Here is a 17866-nt window from a genome sequence, read left to right as displayed (position 1 = left end):
GCGGTTTGGAATTACTGAGAATTTATACAATTAACAGTTAAATCTCCATGAGTCAATAAACTCTTTGATTTCCTTTTATTGACAAACTGCTTTTATGGTTTAATTTTCCAGTTTTTAGTTAATAATTTCCAGTATTTCTTAGATCAGACATGGAAATGGAGTGTGCATCTAGATAAAGGTTAGTAGGGTTAAAACACCAGAGACAGTGATGGAAATAAGTCAACTTTTACTGTTCTATCCCCCAAAAAAGTGTTGAAAGTTGTCAGTAAATCAAACCAACTCTGGTGCCGTTAACCTTTATTCACAGAGCGGTATTAGAGTTTACAAGGCACTACTGCATTGGTTAACTTATATTAAAACATTAAAACGTGTATCCACTGAAGTCTGTGTCTTCTGATCACAGTTGCACTAGTGTCGATCTTAATCTCTCTTGTCTACACAGGTGCTGTGGAAGATTTTGTTTTCATTTTGCCGTTACTGTTTCCCTCGGCAGGACCCGCCTCCCTGTGTGTGTGTGTGTGTGTGTGTGTGTGTGTGTGTGTGTGTGTGTGTGTGTGTGTGTGTGTGTGTGTGTGTGAGAGAGAGACTGTTTCTGTATCTCTGTCTGTCTGTGTGGTCGTGTTGTGTTTCTGGCTCTTCCTGAGGGCTCGTCTCAAAGCTCTCTCACACTCACTCACATGTACAGCGGTGTTGTGGCAGCTCTCTGACATGGAGCGTTCAGGTAGCTGAAGGACCACTTTGACGCCTCTTGCTGTATCTGTGACAGCTGAGGACCCAGTTTGATTTCAGAGAAAATCCCGAAGCAGATCACAGATAAACCAAGCAGCCATAACAGTGTGTGTGTGTGTGTGTGTGTGTGTGTGTGTGTGTGTGTGTGTGTGTGTGTCTGTACACGCATGTGTGTTTTGGCCTGTGCATGCATGTGTGTTTATTGCACCCCAAAGACCTGTATGTCATCCTCTGCAGCCCCCTATTGCTCTATTGCTCTATCACTCGCAGCCTCGTGTCAACATGGGGGTTAATGCACTGAACCTTCCAGCCTGTTTGTCAGGCTGCGTGGCGCTGAAAGAGTCCACAGAGAAAGAAACAATCTCCCTGCTGGATTCTGCTCAGCTCTTTGATGTATAGATCCCAGGTAGCGCTGCTGCTGAGAGGTTTAATTTCTTGGTTCTTTGCTTATTCACCTTTCCGGGATTCAGGATCTCCCAGCAGGCAGGACTGGAGAGCGCTGCTGTTGCTGGTACTACAGGAGGCTTTGTGGCTTGATACTGGGAAGAAAAGCTTGTTCGTTTCTTGCTTGACCATAAAGGAATAGTTACATTTTAGGAAAAAAACTTATATGCTCTCTTGCCAAGAGTTTGATATCTGGAACTGGAGTATGTTTATTTAGCTTAGCATGAAGACCGGAGACAAATGGAAAAGCTAGTCTGTCTCTGTCCAAAAGCAACAAAATCCACCTCTAAAGCTCACTAACTAACACTTTTATTATTGTTTGTTTAGTCTGTACTAAAACTAATGTGTTAAAATGTCAATTTAACATTTCACAGTTTTTGCAAACAGCAGAGACTGCAGGAAGTTTCTACTCCAGGCCAAGAAATAGTCCGTCACATAATCTGCGTTTTACATTTCAGTTTTTAGAGCTGCAACAATAATCAGCATTTTTTTTTTATATTAGATGAACAGTTTATTTATCAAGCTTCTCACATGTTAGGATTTGCTGCTATTCTCTGCTTTATATTATACAAAATTAAATGTTTCGTGATTTTAAACTGTTGGTTAGACAAAACAAGTATTTTGAAGACGTCACACTGGTTTAAAGGAACTTGTGATGCAAATATCTCAGACAGAGCCTGGAGGGCTGTTTTCCCATATTTCCGGTCTTTATGCTATGCTAAGCTAATGGCTGCTGGTTGTAGCTTCTTACTGAATCGAGAGTGATATTGATTCTCAAATCCAACTCTCGGGCAGAAAGCAAGTCAACTTATTTCCTAAAAATGTCCAACTATTTCTGGTGTTTGAAACTAGCATTGGGACACGAGGAAAGAAGTCGCAGCTGACTTGGATACAGCACTTGTTTTTCTCTGGCTAGAGTCTTGGGCTGGGAATCCAAGAGAGGGAGGAGGCCTTGAGGGTAGAAACTGCCAAGGATGTAAAGGTGCTGTAGACAACATGAAGTGGGAGTTGTTGAGGCTTTGGGCTCCGCCTGATGTTGGAGCCAAGACTGGGATGTGTCCTGGGGATGAGGGGTGGGTCGGGGTTCATCCTAGGAATAATGTGCTGTTCAACAAAAGTGTTATGTTGGAACCAGGCGCGCCTCTCCTGGGCCTCCTCAATGTTCTCACCCAGGAGGCCCCAAGCTGCCACAGCAGGTGCAAGGTCCCTCCTGGAACAAGGGAGGCTCATCAGGGTAACAGATTAGGGGTGTGTATGCATGTGTGTGTGTGTGTGTGTGTGTGTGTGTGTGTGTGTGTGTGTGTGTGTGTGTGTGTGTGTGTCTAAAATCTTTCTGTTTTTGCTTTCATCTGCCAGGTTTTTCTCTGGTTTCCCACTAAACCTGCATATGTTTTTTTTATGCAAATTAACCAAACACTGAAACCACAAAATGTACCCAAAACAAATGAAACTGCTTTTGAGTTTAATATGGACATAATCAAATTTGTGTGTGTGTGTGTGTGTGTGTGTGTGTGTGTGTGTGTGTGTGTGTGTGTGTGTGTGTGTGTGTGTGTGTGCGTGCGTGCGTGCGTGCGTGTGTGTGTGTGTAAAATACTGTGTTGATAAAAGGCCTGAATCCTTGGCGGAGCTGTTATTTGCTAGGATGTTTGAGACCAAGGTTTCATTCAAGGGTAGTTTCAACGTTATTCATCTCATGTTTTGTCCACTCAGTTGCTATGTCAAGGCCAACCAGATGGCTCTTCATTAATTACAAATACAAAAGTGCCACATTTTGGCAAAAATTCTTCTCCAAGGTTTCCTGCAACATGTTGCGTTGTCAGTGTAGTCTCTGAGAAAATGCAGCCCAAACAGAGAATAGTATGATTTCAATACCAAAGATTCTTACTCTGTTTATTTTGTAAATGTAGTTTCATATTGTGTTCGATCATATTTACAGACCCGTTTTGTGAGTGCACTAATCCTGCCTCCACATAGATAGAAATGGAGTAGACTGTGCTCTCCTTTCAAATCCATCATATTCCAACCAATCCAGATCAATAGTGATGCTGCTTGTTTGGCTGTCAGGGAAACTCCAGCTCTTTGTACGTAGCTATTGATTCTTTTCTCTCTCTGTTCCTTCTGCCTTGTTAAATGACTGGATGTGGGGATGCATACAATGGTGAGCATCTTCAACTGTAGAAAAGGTCTTGCGAAAGAGCTTGTAGGCTCCTGGAAACCAATTAGACAACATTTATTTGGTGGGAATATGAAGAGGATGGATTTTGTGTAGCAGGCTCAACATTGCGCTCGCAGCACTGTGTTTTAGTTCAACACGAAACCATTCATGAATGAATGAACGGCCTTACTCCTCCTGCAGGGCAAAGGTGTTTGACTTGCTGGTTACTTTTGGCTGCAAAAAGCTGCTGTACTTTTGGAGACCAGTGAAATATAACAGCATTATAGGTATGCACCAATCCGATTATTTGAGTCCCTATACCAATATCAATACTTTGCCTTTAGGTACCGCTCCGATGCCAGTGTTTAATTAATAAACTGTGTGGCTCATTCTGTGGAAGTGAATGGGATCGCAACATCAGGCTTGACTTACTTTCTTAACTTTGAAAAACAAAATCTAACAAATAAATACATATATACAAATATACTGAATTGTTATTTATTAAAATAATGGTATCCAATTCCAGATTGGCCTATTGTCACCAATTCTCAATTCTTCTCGAGTCACTCTGGCTTCGACCACTGCTGCTGTAACAGATACTGATAATGTATTCTCTCTCACCTTCTCTCGTTATTTACCTGTATCGCTCAGCTTCTCTCCCAGTTTTACCCGTTCTCCTTTCCCAATCCTTCTTCCCCCTCTCCTCTGTCTCCCCCTCTCTGCCTCGATGCATCTCACACTGCAGCACGAGCAACGACAAGAGAATAGTTCCCGCTGAATAAAACATCACAGCGCCAGGGAGAAGGTTGTGAGAAACCTTGACCTGCAGTTGTAATGCTTAAGCTCGCCGTTGGAGGGTTTTTTATTTAAGTCAGTGGGATGATTTAAGCACTAAATGTGCTGTTGCTAAGGGAAAGAGAGAACATCTTCTATATTTTCCTTTGCTTTTTATTCTGTGGCATGCAATGTTCAACATCAGTTCACAGATTGACGCTGACAAGTTAAAGCCGGACCCTCCTGTTGTCTGAGCACCAGGCCACTGATAGGGCATGGAAGATCATATTGTTCAGGATTGTTCAAATACTGCAACAATCCTTATCAGCTGTATAATGTGTGTTATGACAGTATCAGGATTATAATTGTAAATTACAAGTATTATAAAATCACAGCTAGTATTTGACTGCATGTCCTTAATCATTTTTCACCATCAACAAGCTTCTGGCAAAATTCTGCTGTTGACCAAATGTGTTGGTTTTCTTGCATGGACTCAACTTCTTAGGGCAGTCCACATATTTTCAGTGGGGTTGAGGTCAGGACTTTGCCAAAAGCTTGATTTCAGCTTGATCTAGACATCCCCAAGCCATCCAATAACATCTAAGATTCAGTTGCACGCTTCCTCCTCCAAACATACCTCCTGTCACTGTGGCCACATAACACCTGCAAAACTATTGACCTTCCCATCAACCTCAGCTGTTCTTTGTGTTTAGTGCTAAATTACAAACGCTAACACACTTAACTAAGACGGTGAACATGGTAACCATACTTCCTGTTAAACACTGATGTTACTGCCTCAATGAGCAGCTAGCAAGGCTGTAGACTCGCTGACTTGTTTGTCAGCTCGTTCTCATTCCCGGGGTGTCAAATATGGATACTTGGTCACGCCCCTCTGTGTTTGACACCGATGCTCAAGGCCTCCTTTAGGGACGCATCGAGCTTTCAAGTAACTGCAATGTAGACTCATCTGCATCACTGAAGGTAGTATGAAGACGGTCGAGACGGGATGGAGGCGGATGGTTCAAATAAACACAGGACTTTCGACCAGGAGACCAGCGTTTGTTTCCCAAAGTGTTGTTGAGTCAATTTGAAGTTACGTTAGTGATGTTTGTGACATGTCCTGTGTACTTAGTTTTACTTTACTTAGTTTACGTACTTATTTCAAGCACAAACCTGACGAAGTAGTTCTGTTGCCTAAACCTAAGCAAGTGTTTGTGTTTGAATTCACAACATTAACCAAGTGTTTACTGCGACCGTGCCCAGGGCTACCCAGTGCGTAAGAAAAGTGACACCAAGGGGTAAAAGAAACCAAACTTATTTGTTTTGTTTTGTGACAATGAATCTGTCAAAGAGCAGTTACAGAAAAGTGTCCCTCGAACTTTTGGCCACCTAAACTCTACTTAAACTGAGTAGACTTTATTAAACAAATGCAGGGACGTGTCCTGCTGATACAATTACATCATGTTCCCAATCATCACCTGTCTAATCTCAGCCTGCATGCTTGATGGAATTGGTTATTTTTGCACACACACTCTCAAATTATGTCCTAATTTGGGCTATTTTTTTTCACATGTTTTCAAACTGAGGGTTATTTATAGTGATTAGACACACTGTACTCTCACACAGCCAGCCTCTTTCAGGCATGCAATCATCACACACACACACACACACACACACACACACACACACACACACACACACAAACGCTTGCACTCTGTCAAGTACATGTCACTACGTTACAATAATTCCAGCTTGCGTAAGTCTAAAGCGACAGTTTGTTTTTTGACTCCCAGACCCCTCGCTGAACTTTTACACCCATCCTACTCCTCTGATCCCCCACTTCCCCATCCCTCTCCTTGTGAGAACATAAACAAACACTGTTTTTATTATTGTCATTCTGGGAAGTTTCAAGACACAACACGGCCCCCCTGGTTCCTCCTATTCTCAGTGTGCAGAGCGCTGGCCCCTCCGGGGGTCAGAGAGCAGCGCTGTGGTCAGTCAGGCCTGAGTCTCAGGATGTTGAAGTAACATGCCCCAGGGCTGTGGCTGGAAATAGGACTTGGGAAGAATGAATAGTTAAAGCCTTGATGGCTTCCCCACGTCTGCTCCTCAGGGACGGAAAAGAACAGGCCACACACAAACACACACTCTAACCTCTCTGTCAAACAACTGACAACAACTCGGGGACAGTGCTTTGGCTTCGCTCCAAAGCGGTCAATAACAATAGCAAAAGGCAGGCGGAAGAGGAAACTAATCAAGGATTCAGGCAGTTTGTTTGGCAGCAATGTTGCTACTAATTTTGTCCCGAGAAGAGACGGTTCACGAGGGGGATGGTGGATCGCTTTGCAGACGTCAGGCCAGGTTACTGTCTAAAGAGCAGCAGTTAGTCTCTTGCTCCCCTTTAACTGATGGTGTCATGAACGCTGCAGTCTGTCTTTGATCCTCTCAGAAGAAGTAGTTCTCACCTTGAATGTGGTGTCTTTAACATCCAGGATGGGTGGTGCGCTGCTGAGTGTGTTTCCTCTGTAAACACTTATACAATGCTGCTGCATTTATTCCACAACCATGCCTCGAATTTCAGGAAGTAATTAGGTGATTCCCCTTTCACTTATTTGGTCTCAGTCGATCTGTGTTGCCAGAGAGAAAATACATTCTGCATCGGCCTCTCAGGTTTATTTTTGTAATGCAAACTCAATTTTCTATTTACTTTTCCCCCTTTATGATACATCTCTGCGATACACTACTTATAGGTTGTTGTTAAGAGCAAATACATTTCTATTGCATGTTTTAAATTTGATAAGAGACACAGTTTTGTTATCACTCATTTATTGATGAATATTTAAATCCTTAGAGCAGTGGATATATCCATTCATGGAGGACACAGAGGGTCATTGTCGGGTCCCTGTGTCACTGGAATCCTGGGAATTTTTATCCCTGCTCTGATCTGCACTCACAAGTCACCCTGTGGGTGTTTTCACATGCAGTTAAAGAACAGAGGTTGACAATCAAAAAACTATAAATTACACATTTTACAGAATGACTGCATCTACAGCAAATAACATCCATCTAATTATGAATCTACTCGTTAAAAAAAGATCATTAACACAGATGGATGAATTCACTAATATCATTCAAAGAAAGAATAGTGGCCAAAAGATTAAGCTACCACATTGCAAAAAAAACACCTAACAAATGATTTGATCAATTATTAGAGTCCTAAAGTTACATTTCATTAAAGCAAGTGAAAAAATATAACAAGATGAAGCCAAAGTCATGTCGACATGTTCGAACCAGTCTGTGTTCCACTTACTTCTGTAATTCAATACAATTTATGTGTATTGTGTTTTGAGAGTTTACTTTCCATGTTATAAGACAAATTGGACACAGCAGCTGCTATAAGAAGTAAATATACATTTATATAAGAAATATATAAATAGTAGTCAAGCCTACATATAGCCCGCAAATGTAAAAAGTATAAAAGCACGCTAGAAAACATCATTGAATAAACAACAATATTAGATTGTTTTTTCTCTTCTTTGTTTTTCTAAAACTACCCTCCTAATCTAAATATATAAAGCTATACTGTTGAGAAACGAGATTACAAATTGACAAATGTCAATGTGGTTTTAAATCCGGTTTTCTTACTTCTGGAACAGAAGTTTCTCAGAGCAGAGCTGCTCGCCTGCTCGCTGCCCTGCATGTGAACACACGTATTTACGTGTGAAAGGAAGCAACAAAACAGTGTGTCCCCACATCTTCCTCCTCCCAGTGTAAGGGAAAGTGTGATAGCCATACCTTGATGTTGTGCAGCACACACTATCTTCCTGAAGCTAATGCACTTTTCCCCCCCAAGCCCTCGTTGCTTGGGGGAGCTGTGACATTGACCTGCCTTTGACTGTCTTATGTATTTACTGTGCCTCTCTCGCTCTCTCTGGATGTGTTGCTATATGTGGATAAAGCAGTCACTGACACATCCTCTCAGGAAGGGCATTCAGGTTCAAGCTCGCCATGCAACGCTCCACCCCAGGTCCTTATCAATGATAAAGCTAATCCTTTAGCCCTGCACATGGCCTCATGGCCCCCTGAACCGCTCATCAGTGTGAGAAAAAGAACCAACAGGGGGAGCAAAAAGCTGAAATAATAGCGAGGAGGAGGGAGAGAAAATGAGGAGAAGACACAGAGGTCGGGAAAAAGGGAGAAAAAGAAGAAAGTAAAAAATGGAGAAGTTGGATTGTGAAGAAAGAGAGCAGGTGATGAGAGTTTGTGCACGGAGAGAGAGAGAGGAGTGGGCAGCAGAAGTGACCTTGACGGTCTAATCTGTTTATAGATAAGTGTGTCGTTGTCCATGTGTGGGAAAACAAGGCTCTCTGGGATGTGTGTGTGTGACCCAGGGTTAAGAGTCTCACACAAAGACCAGGGGTGAACTCAAAAGGGCACACAACACATATGATGGAGCGAGGTGTAACAGGGGCGGTGGTCGGGTTTACTGAAGGGTCCTCTAGTTTAGGACATCGTGACACAGATAGAGCTGTCTGAAGGAGGAAGTCAAACCTTTTCCTTTGAAAATAAACTGCTATATGTCTCTTTGGTGTGCGTGACATATAGAACCAAAGGAAGTAGATTACAGGAACACGGTTATGTGTTTAAATAGTGGTCTTTTTCCTGTTTGCCATGACTACTTAATTACACAACAGTCAGCCACAGAGAGTTATATAACCGCCTTTTTTCATTTTTGATTATTTTGTTGGACTAACCCAAACACATGGGCCCAATCCCAATGTCCCCCCTCACAGACTTTGAGGCGCGCTCCCGTGAAGTCCGTGAGGGTCTAGGGCTGTCCCACTGTCAAATCGTCAAGTGTTTGAGGGCGCTCTGGTAGACATTTTGAGCCCTTTATGAAGCCTAAGGGAATTACCCACAAATCATTGCAATGTGACGTTAAACACGGGGTAACCAGTGGACGCATGGAGATGTAAAAAAAAAAAAAAAGGTAAACAAAGAGGACGACTCACGTGTGTTCAGCCTGTCATGTTACATTTACTCAGAGACAAAAAAACCCATGACATTTATTTATCAAATCAGGGAGTACAAAATATAAATACATACAATCATACATTGTATTTTTTGTCGTTTTCATGGTAGCGTGATATGTTGCAGCAAAGTGCTGTCCCATTCCTATTTACACCGTTTCAAGCCCTCATAGTCTTTCACACTCAACCACTCACCAGGTGACGTCAGTGAGTCCTTGAGGGTTCAGGGTTTGAGGCTTTAGGGGGACATTGGGATTGGGCCATTCAGTTTACCAGTGAATATTAGCAGAGAAATTACCTAAACAATCAGTTATAAAATTGTTTGGTGGTTGGTGAGGGGTGATTTTGTGGAATGGGCCGGAGAGAGAAATTAAACAAAGTAAAACAAAATATGAGACAGTATAAAAAGATGTACAAACAAGTATTTTTGGCGAGGTACAGAAAGGAGGAAGCAGAATGTAAAGTATGCAAAAGATGATATGGTTGTTATTGGTTTTCTTGTTTTTTTTTGGTATTCACGTTCTTGATTGGGTGGCGTGACGAGGATGGACATAATGGTTTAGTTGTGGGCATTGATGTCGGCAGAGAGTTAGTTGTGATTGATTGAGTATTGATGGATTAGTATGTTGCTTATTGAAAGACTGTATATGTTCACCGTTATAAACTATATTCAATTCAATTAAAATCCATTTTTTGTCAATTGAATATTTAAATAAGCTCCAGAACAAAATTGAGTTTCCCTTTTTTTCATTAAACTGGAACATACTACAGATACTAGCTGCCTCTGGCACATATAAATGGTCTTTATAAAGTGAGTAAATTGTGAATTTGTAGTGTTTTTACAGCAAATCATCGTATCAAATGAGAGGCTTTCCAGGAGAGTTTTCTTTTAATCTCCCCCATATAACTCCTGGATCACATGTGTGAGTTTTATGCTGTGTTTTTGCAGAATGTATTAGCTCTTCCTTTGGTAATAAATCAAAGAATCTTAAGCCTTGAGGAGCATACACGAGGAAGGAGAATGGGAAACGCAGATAGAGGGCTTTAAATATCTTACATGTGCTTGCATGACTTGTGTCTGAATCTGTTGCTGAGACTCAGGGAGCAGCAAACTGTGTACAGGAAGAGACACTGAAAAGGCTGATTGACATACAGTATGTACTCTGTGATTCATAAATCCCCCATAATGCATATCAAGCTGCTTTATAGATGTCACAGTGTACCCTTGGTTTCATTTTCATTAATGGCAGAGGTGATTGATCAAACCGAGACGGTTGATCCACGGAGAACTCCGTGGATCAATCCGACGACCTGAAAGGCAGCCGTTATCAACATGGATTATCAACATGAGTTGTGTGGTCTGTGTGGGAGATTTATCGGATCACTGAACGCATCATAGGGCACATAATCATAGCGTTGAGCCGGCCGCGGTGTTCTTTCCAAAAGCTTTAGTCTTCCTCATCAATGGCTTAGTCTGACATCTAGTTATAGTCAGCAGCTTCCTTCATCTTCCTCGCTGTTCCTATTGTAGATAAGCGGTTCCACACAGTCAGCAGGTGTGCTGCTCCTTCACTTCACCTGGATCACCAGTTCAGTCCATCCAGCTTCACCCCATCCCATTCACAAACTGGAACAAAGACAGGATGAGAGTTATTCGTCCTAAAGGAAATGTTGTTGTCCAAGATGCTTGATATACATAGGAAACAAAAAAAACATACATAGCATAAATATACTATATGTACATAAGGTAAGTTAACAACATGCTTTTGCGGGTACACTCTTTATCATACAACAGCTCAGATTAGCTAACATTTTTTTTAAAAAGAGCCACAAAATACCAACGTCTGTCATACGCCCACCGCACCTGTACAGGAAGAAGAGCTGATCACGTTCCACATCACAGACCTGCTACAGTAGGAGTATTAATACGGTGTTTTGCATGTAAAGTACATCTGAAACTCATTTTACTTCCCTCTTTTTACATGAAAGTAAAAGAGGGAATTCATTGATTTGACGCAGGTATTTCCGTACATAAATACCTAACATCTAATTCTGTTGTGTGTGTTTCTGTGATCTCCCTTTTCTTGATGTCACGTCTGCAGAGGAGCGATGTGAAGTTCCTCCTCGTGGGAGCAATAAGTGTGGACCCTCTTGCTTTAATGACAACCTACAGTACATGTGACTGCATTGTGCGATTGAGAGACAACAAGGGAATCGGACAGTGAGAGAGGTGCCTTGTTGTTTGTCTCTCAGCTGCAGGCTGCCGAGACTGAAGTGCAGGAACAGCAAGTGCTTAAAGTGTAAATCACTAACACAGGGAGCCGTTTGAAGAGTATAATCCTGGAACGTTTTGTCTGTTTAAGCTCATGACCCTCTCCTTGGTGGACATCTCACACTCATAAACACACACAGATGCCCTCACGCATACACAGACACACACACACACACACACACACACACACACACACACACACAGGATGAACGGAGGTTCCTGCTTCCTGGCTCCCCGGGCAGCTAATTACTGAGCCTTCCATGCCAACAAAAGGAAAGAGACTCTCTCCATTTAAATGTATTAATCCCTCCATTTACAGGCTGCATCACAGGCGACTGCATGAGAGAATGAGCGGGAGTTTGTTTTGCCCTTTGGATCTGTGTATGTGTGTGTGGAAAAACAGACTGATTATGTAGTGGGAGTTAATGTTGTAGAAGTTTATGTTGGAAGGCAGGAGGGGGGAAATGCAAATGTGTGCATTTGTAACTCATCAACTTGGGTGTGTGAATGCCGACTGTACTAATAAATGCTGATTCTCTCCAAGTAGCTGTTGTATGTCACCTGACTGCTGCTCGCTTGATGAGGCTGATGCTAAATCAAGACATAATTTGTTGAGTCAAGGTATTGGAATAAGTAACAGGGAAGAAAAAGCGGATCAGTGCATCCCTAATCAAATCAATCGATGGCCCCTTGTTCCCTGAATAGAAGCATCTGCATTTCATCTATTCATGTTTTTCACGTCTCTAATATATAAACAGACTTCCTCCCTGCTTTATGAATTGTATATTTGTTATTATTTTGACTTGATTCCGAGTTATATGTTCAATACCTTGCTGGACCTGAAGGAACAGAACAGACCTTGGTGAAAGGAAGTGCAGATATTTTGTTGTGCTACTGCTGACAATGTTATAAACGTGGATACGTGCTGTTTTCCCAGATGTATGCTGGGACATTGAGGGGCTTGAACAACAGCTTTCACTGACGCAATGAGAGCTGACCCTGCAGCTTTTTTGTCAACTGTCACCCATCATTGTGTCATTCACATATCTGCATATCCTCCGGTCTGAATCAATTTCCAGTAACCAGGTGTAAACGCCCCAAACCTGCCCCAGAGCTGGTGATGAAAAGAGTTGTGTCAACATGTTCATAACAGGCACTAGGGCTTTGCATTATCCATGTTCCCAGTGGAGAATACTACCTTTGTGAGTTACAGAGCTAGTGAAATAAGAAGATGTTCAAAACACCCATGCTCAAATTATAATTCTTTATTTGCAGTCAAATGCAAAGCAATGACTCTCTACATCCTCAGAGAACTGTATGTATGCCAACAGATACACATTATGTTTATTTGACATCGGCCAAATCTCCCTGCACTCTTCTCTCTGATTAAATGTAATCCTATTTATTCACAACGTTGTATCCCTTTGTCCCGGTTTCACATTTGGAGTAAGTGAATTGGCTGGAGTTATTTTTAGTGCCACCTACTGAAATGAAGTCGTAGTACAACGGCTGTGTGCTGCACAAGTGCTGCATGTGTAGACTCAAAACAGCACTCCAGTTAGGTTAGTGGGATGAGAAGCCATTCACTTGACTTCCTCTACTCCCACTGAAAAAGGAAAGAAAGTGGTGTAATGCTCAGCACCTGAGAGGAAGTGGGACGAAGTGTGTGAAGAGAATATGAGAAGAGACTGCATGTGTGTGCCTCCAGTTGGCGTCAGACAGCGTGACTACCACAAAGAGATCTGTTTTGACTAGATTCCACAACCCTTAGTCCTTCAGACCTGTGACATATAATCTCACTAAGACCTCATTTACTCTGTTCACTGGGTAACAACATTCCTCAGATTAACAAGCCTGCTCAACAAGCTCTTAGCAGAGTAGACCAGTATGTACCCATCCAAGCACACAAACTGCACCTCTACGTGATAAACAAGATAATGTTCTATTCTAGTATCTTCTATTGGTCCCATGTTAAGGTGAGAGTCGATTTAGTCACCCTGAAGGTGCTAGTAGGAAAAACTCCCAGGTGCTGTGTGTCTGAATCGTTAAATTTCTTCATTAGGACAGGTTTCATTCTAAGGATAATATGCAAATTTTAGGGAACTGTGTGTACCTTCGTTACTGCAGGCAGGTATTTTACTTCCTGGCTTGTTCAGTCAGTGAATTCACATGAACATTGTGAACTTAAATCAAGGCTTGATAATACATATAAGTTAATTTGGTTTTTGTTTGAGAAATAACACTATAAAGACCATTTTTATATATTTTTTTCTCAACCAAATACAAAATCATAATTAAAAAAAACAAGTGACAAAGGCCAAACAGACGAACAAATATTCAAACTGGTTAGAGCTGAGAAGATTACTCGATCAAATAAGGAAATTAAACTGCAACGATTTTGATAATCGATTAATAGTTTCAGGCATTTTTCATGACAGTGATCAATCTTGAATTTCTCAAATGTGAGGATTATCTGCTTTTCTTTGTCATACTGTATGATGGTAAACTCACCTTGGGTTCTGGACTGTTGGTCTTCTGAAAAACATACAGGGAATTTTGTGACATTTTGTAGACAAAACAATGAATTGACAAAATGATCAGGACCTTAATCATAATCCTAATATGCCTTAAATGGTAATTACTGAAGGACTCTTGTGTTTCTGTTATTTTGTCCACAATCTGCACTAAAGAACGGGCTACAAACAGAAAAATGATTGAAACTTCCCTTTATCTAACAGTCCCCTGCGGTGAGTATTAACTAGACAATTTAGCAGGTGATGTTTTCCATTTAACACACGTACGTGATATAAGAAAGCGGATGATCTGCATATTTTTTAATACATTTTATTTTACTCTATTCCCGTTTTTAACAAGGGTGTTGATGTGCATTCTTCCCCCCTCTCCTCCGACAAAGAGCACCGGTGTTTTGACGCTAACGCCAGCCAGCGCCGGCTCAGACAGTCCGGATCCCGACCCTGGTTGGTTGGGTGCCGGGTAAATCCGCTCCGTGTTTTCCCGCGGACCACGTGTGGCCCAGCTGAGGTGACTGGCAGGACTTGTTTACTGGTGGAGAGACTCGCAGAAAGAGAGACGGAAAGAGGGGGAACCTGAGGGAGAGCAACCGCTAAACGGAACGGGAATCTAAGTTTTTAACACTTGGGCTCGTCTTTTTTAAAAATCTTTTTACGTTTGTTTACCTCATCGTTTTTTTCACTACCGGGGACGTGATACTGACTTTGTCAACGCGCGTGTGTGTGTGTTTTTTATTTTATTTTTTAACTCTATCGCCGTCACCGAAACCTCGTTTGTTTTGGATTAGCTAGCTAACGTTAGCTTGTTTTTCCCCCATCAGCTAACGTTAATCTGAGAAAAGGCATCGGGCGGCGTGGTGGAGAGTTTCCTCACTTCACAGCAACGTGCAGGTTAAACGGAGACGGGTTTTTTCTCCCCCTCTTTTCGCAGTAGATGAGAAAGAAGTCACATTTGCCTCCCAAGTTTCCCATCTTTGTTTTCTTTCTCCCGTTTTTGTTCGTTTTTATGGGTGTTTGCGGCGAGGTGGTCAGCGGAGGTGAAGGAGTTCAGAGGAAGGTCGTAGCGGGGAAAAGCTGAACCGCTGCACGCTGTTCCTGCACGTAGCTCTGCTCGGAGGAGTTTCCTGGGATGTGCTCCCATCTGTCTTAAAAAAAGGTTCCGCTTTCTGAGGAGATACAAGCAAACAGGGGGGGGGGTAATATAAAAGAGGACCTGTGGACTATAAAAGAGAGAGAGAGAGCGCAAACCCTGCTGACTCCCGTTCTTTGGCGAGATCCATAACTTCAGCTCGTTTTCTGCTGGAGGAACACAAGAGGAGGCTGTTTTGAACGTATTTCTTACCGATTGTTGTTTTTAAGGTGGGTCTTCCCAGTGCGCACGGGGCCATTGGCCCTCCATCGGGGGACCCTCCAAACTAGCGCCCCCCTTTGCGTAAATAATAATTGTAATTCCTCTCCAGCATTAGACACATGGACGTGGACTGTCGTCTTCACTGATGGAAAATGAAGATCTTTACTCGCACATGAGTTGCCAGAACCCAAGATCACGTTATTTAGTGGTCTGCGTTTTTCTCCAGGACTCACACAGCCGACATCACAAACTTGGCTGGGAAGATACTCATAAATGTACAACTCCCCCCGGCTCACGGGGGGCAACGTTGAGTCAGTGGGCTGTATTGGACCTTAATTTTTAGGAATTTGTTCAGTACTTTTGATATCCCGACGCCTGTTGAAATAGACTTTTTTCTTCTTTTTTTTGTTGAGAAGCTTGAAGAGGTGAACTCAACTTATCTTCAAGTCAAAATGAGACGGTGGACGTTAAAGCTGCGAGCACAAATTGTGTTTTTTATCATCGGCACCTGCATTATATGCCAATGTGGACTAATAAACGGAGAAAGTAAGTATTGATTTTTTTTATATTTTTCTAGCAATGTGGCTGAATGTCTGTCATGACAAATTTGTTACTGTTTCCTTGTTTATTTGATATAAAGAAATGTAGAAGAAAGGACAATTTTAATGATTTGTAACGCAAAGTGATACCATCATAATTTACACGTGTAGAATCTACATTAGTTTATGATTATTGTGTCTCTACAGGAGGATAAACTACCATTAAGTATGAAAAAGATAACAGAAACATACCAAAGAGCTCCACACAGACTCTGTAATTACAATAGGAATGTTGGAACATTTAAAGTAAGTTTGTCTTATCACTGACATTATTATTATTATTATTATTATTATTATTATTATTATTAATAAGTCCCCTGTGGGATATAACGTGGCTAATGGTGCTCCGTAAAAATACTACATTTATTATTATTCTTTAGTTCATCAATTAAGATTGCGATTTTAGTTACGAGGCTCTCGCCTTCAATCTGGCGCATGCGTAAAGTTTCACACAGGGTCTAATTAAGGGGCTAGTAATTCCAGTCGTTGCGTTTTGCGTAGCCCGCGCTATAATAATTGATATTTCTGCGTAACATGTATTGATTAATATCCCCGCCCCCCCCTCTCGCACCGTCTCTTAAAGGTACACATATTTTAGCGGCCTGTGTTGGATGCGCCAGCCCCAGGGCCAGATTAGTCGCTGTAACTGGACGAGTGTGGTCTGCTGCAGCGAGTCTAAACTGGGAGTAGCAGGATTGGCCCTGTGAGCGCAGCTAGGCCTCTTATGGCGACAGACACGCATCGAAAACAACGCGCGCACACACACACACACACACACACACACACACACACACACACACACACACACACACACACACACACACACACTTACGCGCACACACGCACACTGCAGCCTGAACGTAAACAAATTAGCCGCCGACGCTAAGAAGTCTCTTTATAGGTGGTGGATTAGCCTACATTGCTCTCGAACAGATCGCACCATAGCATGGGCGTCTTCCTCGCCGGAGGATATCTTTTCTGCGGTGGTGTTCATTTATTATTGTTATCAATGAATTGGGGTTTAGATCGTAGCGAGTAACATAAACGTCGCTCTGTAGAGAGAGAGAGAGAGAGAGAGAGATAATGGTCCCGCTGTAAACTGCCTAATAACCTCACCATAACAACATCAATGGAGTGATCATTTATCATTTTTTTGTTTTCAATTGACGCGCTTACCGTTGGTTGCATTAAAGCAGTCATATAATAAAGGAAAGACACTTAATCAGTTTATCTTTTTTACTGGTATAAAAAAAAGATCATCCACAATCTTAAAGTAGATCTATATGGGATAAATACTACAATAATAGACCAACTTGTTATATTTTTAAAAAGGCATTGACAGTGGGAGATAATTTAATTAAAGTAGATAATACTTCATTTGACCATGTGGTTGGTAACTTCTGGTAACTCAGCTTGCCTCAATTGAAAACATATTAATTTTGATGAAATACAAATTAATTAAATAACACTTGATTGGGTTTATCAGCGGTTTAACCTTTGACCTACATTTGTATGTTTTGAGATTTGTGTTCAGTGTTTTTAGATGATGTGTTGCACAAGTCCACAGTGTTTCAGTACATGTGGGTAGAGCAAGTGAGTTGTTACACCAGTCTAAAATTAAGGAACAAGCTTAATGATACTTGCTGTATCTTGTATTTAATTAGTTTGTTATTTAAAGGTTCAGGCTGTTCAAACTTTGAGTTGTATTACTTAAAAATTGCTCCCAGCGGCCAGGTTCAAAGGAAATGTTCTGGCTCCTTTACACAGGTCATGTATGCAGACAGAACAGAGGCCCCTGAAAGGGGGTCTTATGAGACAGGGCTGCTGGTACCTCTCTCTCTCTCTCTCTCTCTCTCCATGTCATTGGCTGTTTCTGCTTCCTGATTTACTCAATTCTCTGGGAAGTGGCCATATTTGGCACTCTTGAGTTGTTTACGCCTAAAATACTTGAAATATTTAATTCTGAATCCACACGCTGCCT

Source organism: Cebidichthys violaceus, unplaced genomic scaffold, assembly GCF_023349555.1.
Source record: "Cebidichthys violaceus isolate CVI_PGR_0920_01 unplaced genomic scaffold, fCebVio1.0.p SCAF_175, whole genome shotgun sequence".
Classification (NCBI taxonomy): Eukaryota; Metazoa; Chordata; class Actinopteri; order Perciformes; family Stichaeidae; genus Cebidichthys; species Cebidichthys violaceus.
The sequence above is the reverse complement of the archived record's forward strand: the minus strand, read 5'-3'. Positions refer to the sequence as shown.